Source organism: Anomalospiza imberbis, chromosome Z (assembly GCF_031753505.1).
Source record: "Anomalospiza imberbis isolate Cuckoo-Finch-1a 21T00152 chromosome Z, ASM3175350v1, whole genome shotgun sequence".
Lineage (NCBI taxonomy): Eukaryota > Metazoa > Chordata > Aves > Passeriformes > Viduidae > Anomalospiza > Anomalospiza imberbis.
Window position 1 is genome coordinate 58149585 of NC_089721.1, and position 7023 is coordinate 58156607.

At 43.7% G+C, this 7023-nt stretch overlaps 1 long non-coding RNA gene across 1 annotated transcript in view; it reads left to right on the plus strand.

The window, feature by feature from the left end:
• Positions 1 to 5425, plus strand: part of LOC137465168 (uncharacterized) — a 29137-nt gene extending 23712 nt beyond the window's left edge. The window contains exon 3 of the long non-coding RNA XR_010994581.1: positions 4270 to 5425. This is a non-coding gene — a long non-coding RNA (uncharacterized lncRNA). The remainder of the gene's footprint in view (positions 1 to 4269) is intronic.
• The last annotated feature ends 1598 nt before the right edge of the window (positions 5426 to 7023 follow it).

A 7023-nucleotide genomic window follows, 5' to 3' on the forward strand; every position in this document is an offset into this window, starting at 1 on the left:
GGGGATGAACTCAACACAGAACTGTGCAAAATAGATTCCATCACTTAGGAAATGCAGGAAGTGAGAATAAACTCAATTTAACTTACAAAAACTCTAATTGGCATTTCCTCACAGATTTCACAGATTCAGGCTAAAAACTGGTTTAGCTCTACTGCAAAATGCTATGTTGACACACAACATATGAAACTCTGTCCTGCTGATTTTATGTGGATTCACTTAAATGCATTTAGTCTATTGGTGATAACCACAAGTCATTCTACAGTGTCACCTCCCTGATAGCTATACTTAAATATGTTTCATCACTTTTGCCATTTGTCATCAAGATGAACCAGTGATGGCTATGTAAGAGAGCAGAGAAAGTCATTAGGCAACACATCAGCAGGACTAAAAGCCACAGGGCTGATTTTATCGGTCTGCATACATTCTCTCGTTGTTTAGTAGTAGCAGTGAGAATACAGCTGTGGTTTGGCTGACAAACCATTAACTGGCAGCTCATGGTAGCCCTGCACTTTCTATTCAAACCTAATCACAGATGCTAGCTAGCATCAGTGCTAACAGTTCTGCAGACTTGCTTCCATGTACTAAGTACTAGTGCTGGGAGACCACACCTCCACATATTGTCCACACATTGTCCTGACAACAGTTAAGGTACGATTCTCTCGCATTCTCAGTCCTAAATTATATAACCAGTCTTGGGTCCAAATAAGCTGATAATAGTTCAATGACTTCATGTTGTGCCTCCACTTGTTACTTGACACTCATTTGCATGATTTTATGCATGATAACAGGAACATGTACAATCTGTTGGGATACAAATGCTTTATTTAATGTTGAGCATATAGACTAAAAACAATATAGTTAACAATTGAAACATACCATCATCACTGAGCAGATGTAAGAAAGAAGCCCCTTCTCCAAAGACAAATATTAGCTACAAGGGCACCAGCTGTTAAATTATCTCAGCATGTACTTACAAAAACTGAATAATACAACTATAACTATAGAATTACTCTCAATAAGTGTTTTTTAAAGAAACTGAGGCATTTACAACATCTAAGTTTGAAGTGCCAGAGTGTTCATTTAAGTAAATTCTTGTGGGTAGGAAAACACTCCTCCTTTCTGATTTCTGGCAATGGTTTATAGCATAAAGCTGCAAATGAAGAAATCCATTTTTTAATATGGCACTTATTGCTCCCCAGAAAGGCTCATGCACTTAACATAAAATCAAATTAAACCCAAGTACATTACTAAAATAACTCAATTAATATAAATTATTTCCTATGTCAGAAAATTAGTGTGATCTCAGGTGCTCCTATTCTATGGTAAACAGTTCAATTATACTTACACATTTTCATACAAATCACCATTGTAAGAAAATTCTAAAAGCAAAGATAGACGGCATTTGTATGCTCTGATATTTTGTTGTTTTGTTAAAGTCTAAATATCTCAATTTTCACACCTCATTGTTTATTGTCACTAGAGAAGACCACTTTCATCTTTTCATCTTCATATTGGAATATGCTCCAAACTATTTGCTTGGACTTACAATACGTGAAACAATAGTTCCCTCTTCTGGACTGAGGGCAGAGAAATCTCTGCAGGACGGAATTCCGGTTAATGTTCACTGGAGGTGTGGGTTTTCTTTCATAATCGAAGAACCTTACAATAAAACAAAAAACCCTGAAGTCTACACACAAAGAAGTCAAGCACATAAAGAAAGAGAGGTGTAGAAATCAATGAAGTATTGGATTGTGGGGCTTTGCATTCGATTTCACCTAAAGGCAATGATAGCTGCAACAGATGTAAGTAAGGATCTGTCACCATTTTGATAGCAAAACATAAAGTCTCTGGAATGCATTGATTCCCAGACTCCCAGGGTTTTTTAAAAGTGGTACAAATCACTGATCTGGAAGGAGGAATTTATTTTAAACAAGTGTTTAATTCAAGGTCTTGCACTTTTGGACCGGAGCATCGATTACATAATCAAAGATCAGCTACTACATACTAAATTTTAAAAAGTAACCACCCATTGAAAGAAGATGGATAGAGGAGGTAAGGTTAAAAAAAACCTCAAGGTCCCAGATTCACAGAACAAAACATGCCCTCAAAGACACCAATTGTTATGCCCACCTTGAACAAAGCATCAGGAAGCAAATTTGTGAAGGGGCACAAGCACATAAAACTAACTTTTATTCTCTCACAAGGGTTTTTCTGTGAAAAGCAGTCCAGTACAGCAAAGTACCAGTATGGAAGAGCTGAAACACTCTGGGTTACCTGCAGCTGGAGACAAATGAACAAAGGGTACCAAATTCTCCTCTGGAACAACACTTTCAAGGAAGTTCACACCACAAGCCTTGATTCACAGACCTCCATGCCTCTTGCCTTGTCTGGCAAGAAGAGTCTGGGAAAAAAACTGCTGGTCTCTGCAGGACAGGGCCTGTATTTGAACCATGGCAACTGTTACTCTTGATCAAAATATCCCTGAACAGAAGTTGCTCAAAATACCCCCTTTTTGAAACAAGAGCCACCCTGAAAGGCGTGAGACTCTGCAGTGGTTCACATGGTGGTGGGAGAGTGGAAACTCTAATTCCCAAGTCCAGCTCTAGAGGTGTAATACAGATCAGTCTGTCTTCACCATCAGGAAATTTTATTGAGCACTCTGTGAACTTTGAGTGGTCCCACTGGATCAGAAAACTTACCCAGAGCCTGGGCATACTCCAGTAAGACAGGCAGAAAAGACCAATAAGCTTAATTTCCATTTCTTCAGGGCCCAATTGGGTTAATAATTGACTGCAAAAAACCACAGTGAATTTTACCATGGAACTGGGTGGTGGCCTTTCTTCTCTGATGTCTAAAAGATACTATTCCAAGAGCCACATACTCCCAAAATTAGTAATCCAATGCTTACTGTTGCAACAAGTAATAAAAACTCCTCTCCACATATACAAAGGAGCCTGCAGCTAAAACAGTCCTGTGAGAGAAACATCTTCTATAGCAACATGGTCATCTTTAGGTAGCTGAAAGGGCTGAATATTTGGTATACTGACCTACTCCTCTCTGGTATTGAATTCAAATGAATAGCCAAACAATTCTGCTGCATTTGTCTTCCAGTGAGGAGAGAAGCACGTTTTGAGCCAGCTGTTTATTTGTATGTTCTTTTGATGAAAGGATCTCAGACACCTGTTCCATGACTGTAAGATCCATGTTTTCATGATCCATGTTTTCCATGTTTTGCTTCCTTCGAGTGATCATTTGAACTAAAACTAAGGTTTCTTCTTTCTGTATGATACACTTCCGCTGGTTGCATCTGATGTTCATTGTATCTATGATTAAGGAAAAAAATATTTTTCAAGCCTTTTTTTTTACTTCCAGAGCTTTTCAAAACTTTCTAAAGAAGTGTTACAGCCCTCTAGGCATAAGGGTCAGGGACAAAAGCACTCTAAGAACCTGAGTATGAACTGCTATGATCCACTTCTGTGGCCCTAAAAACAAGGTCCCCAGATGGGCCATACACTTAAGAGCTGGACTCTGAGATCTTTGTGGGTCCCTTTCAACTCAAAATATTCTGTGATATGGCAATTATATCCCTTTTCACCACTCCTCTCAGACAAAAGGCAAGCATTCTCATCTGTCCCTCGCTTTTTCAGTGTGCCTCCTGGCTTGAAAAGGAGTGCACTTTTAACTTTACCACCAGCAAAAGCAATTGTGGGTTTATGAGCAGAAAAAATTTATGGATGTAGAAAAATGTGACAGACTTCAAATCAGAGTAACTAAGCCTTAGGAAAACACTTACAGTCCCTCCCTTGAATCTGTTTTCAACCACTTTCAGAATCAATAGAAATTAAAATCAGTTCCTTATTTTGCACCTTGCTGCAAATGCTGCTACTTCTACCACTTTTCCAGCTGGGACAAAGCATCTTGTGCCCTTGTTCATGAAAATAGTGCTTGAGCAGAATTTCATTTAAATCTTCCCTAAGAAGCTGCCTCACAAATCACAATGTATGTATTAAACATACTTTTTGTAAAAGGCTCAGGTAAACGCACATGAAAAAAGTCTGTAGGAACATCTTTTAGAAAATTGAAGAATCTATAGTCCCAGGCCCTGGCAAAAAAATGTACCTAAACATTTTGCATCACAATCAGACACACTGTAACTGACCTAGAAATTAAGCTTTCCAGATTGCATTAAGTCAAAGAAGCTGATGTGTTCTGTAAAGGCTATCAGTAGGAAGTAAGGTTTGATTCAAAACACATTACCTTCACTTTTAGGTAATTCTACCCTACAGACTACCCCTCAGGTTTACTCACCAGTATTTTTTGTTCCTTGCTCAAATTTGTTCACATCAAGTCCTGCAGAGATATGAAATCAGTGCAAAGATTTAAGTTTGGCCTGTAAAACACACAGACCTGAAGCTGAAGTAAAGTACTGATGGTATTTTCCCATAGACCTTGCAAGATCTGATGAAATATACCCACATGAGTCAAGACAGTCAAAATATAAAGCATCAAATCCAACACAAAGTAGAAGCCCTGTGTCTCACTCTAATACAGAGGGAAGAATATGAGGCAACTTTCAAAGCAGATGAAGGCCCAAGCTCTCTACTGTTAAAGGAAATAAAAGTATGCTGCCTCTATCCACTTCTAATGCCCCTCACATATGCTATCCATAGCTCATTACTAAGCACTGAGAAATACAAAAAAACACAGATAACTCTTTCTGCTATTAAACACCTTCCTCTGAGAATCCTAAAGGGGTGTTTATGGTGGGATCAGAGTTACTGGATGTGCACATTTCTACTGAAGATAAAACATGCTAAAACAACAGGAGAGAAAATCAGAAGAGGAAACAATCTTCATTATCATATGCATTCACTTTAAGAACCTGCTTAAACAGATTATTGTGCATCATTTTTTCACAAACAAAGATTGGGAGAGAACTGGGTATAATGTTTGCCATGTTGTGACACAAAAAATTAAACTCATAATTTTTTTTCCTCTAATTCTCTGCAAAGATCTTACTCATGAGAGAGTACTTTGCTGACAGAAGCAGCAATTGCCAGTAGCTCAGAGGTGCAGAATTTTAAGTGTGGTAGCTCTAACCATATAGTCCCAGTCCCAGCATCGTGAGGACCAACAGAAAGGGGTTTCCTAGGTGCGTGTGAGCCACTTAAAACAACTGGAAGGAAGTCACAAGTGATAGACAGAGGACAGTGCTGTCCGCTACAGGGGTCAGAAGCCCTACATGTGCTGATCAGATTTATCATTTAGGGAGGTTTGCTGCTTGTGTGGGGCTTTTGTTGAGAATATTGTGCAAAGGCTACCAAGGCTCACCTGGCTTTCTAATATGCAGTGGTGCCTTTTCACCTGCGTACCAAAGACACCACCAAGGGCAACCTGAGAATTATCAAGTGTAACTAGCAGGCTAGAGGGGTGTGGCAAGCACATTTCTCTCTCTCTCATGATTTTTCATTGAGGTGCACAGAGAGAAATGAAAGAGAAAACTATTTCTGCTCCTTGTTTTTCTCTTGTGGAATGTGTTTGGAGAATTGTTTACCTGGAGTGATCCCTTGGTTGGATCACTGTGGATTGTTTGCGCCTGATGGCCAATATATAGTATATTAATGTATTATAGCATAATTATAATAGGGAAATAATTCAGCCTTCTGAACTGGAGTTAGAAATCATCATCCTTCCCATTGGGTTCGCCGACATCAACAAGTGGTGACGCCGAACACTGGATGAAGAACAAGGACCTGGATCGGTCCGAAGCCGTGATTTAACACAAGAAAGGAGGTGAACCCTCTTGAAAAGGCATGTCCAACATCCCTGTGAGGGATAGGGGAGGTACACTGTGGGAACCCTCTCTATAGGACCAGGTGCAGCCCCGAGCAGTTGCCGTAACCAGACGCCTCTGCCTGCCTTTGAAAAGGTACTGATTTTGGATTACAATACTGCCCTGACCTGGGGTGGACTTTAATCTTGGGAAGAAATGTCTGAAGATCTGGATACTGGTTTGTATTGTGTAGATGTCCTTATACTTACCGTCTGGAAAGGTTTGGCTCAGAACTATGGAATTTATACCCCTGATGATGATTTATTGGAGTTTCTTGAATATGCAGACAGTCGTGTTTTTTTCAGGGATCTGGGTTTTTCCCTGAATCCAGAAGCTTGGAGATCCCTGTATTTCATCATCAGGCAAAGCATCAGGCGAGATCTCCGAGCGTTTCAATACATGAGAGTTTATTCAGAGCTTCTTCCGATAGTCCAGAAATGGACCCCTTTCCCAAAAGTCCAGTCGTGTGAGACCCCCTCCTCCCCTCGGAGGGGGCGGGCCCGCTCCCGACCCCGGCGGACGCGGAGACACTGCCTCCCTCGCCGGTCCGCCCGCCCGCAGCCGTGCCTCCTCCTCCTCCTGCCCATTCGGAGCTGGGAGACACACCCGCCGCTGAGAGCCAGCCTGAAGCCACTTCGGCAGGGGCGGAGACACCGCCCGCGCCGGCTCCCGCGCCAGCCCCGCTCGCCGCGCCCGCCCCTGCCTCGGAGTCGGCGGCCGCGCCTCCTGCAGCGACAGCGGCGCCTCCGGCTCCGCCCGTCATCGCTGCCGCGGCGGCGGCCGCGCTCCCCGCACCGGCAGCCGGTCCCTCCACGGCAGCCGGTCCCGCTGCGCCGGCCACCGCGGCGGCCCCGCCCGCCGGCCCGGAGCCTGTTCGTGGTGCGAGCGGTGAGGTTGAAGAAAGAGCCACCCACCACTCCGGCGGCGGCGGCCGATCCCTCCACGGCGGCAGCCGGACCCCCAGCGCCGCAGCCGGCAATTGATCCATCGGCAGCAAGACCTGTGGCGCCAGCCAAGGACCTCCCCGTGCCGGCTCCGCCGCCGTCGTCTGTGACGCCCGCCTTGCCGCTCCGCCCGCCCGCGCCGGCCCCGCCGGTCCCGGCTGCCCCGCCGCCTCCCGCGGCTTTCGCCGGGTCCCCAGGCGCTGCCACCAGCAGCAGCAGCGAGCAGCAGCAGCCGGGGGCCGCGCT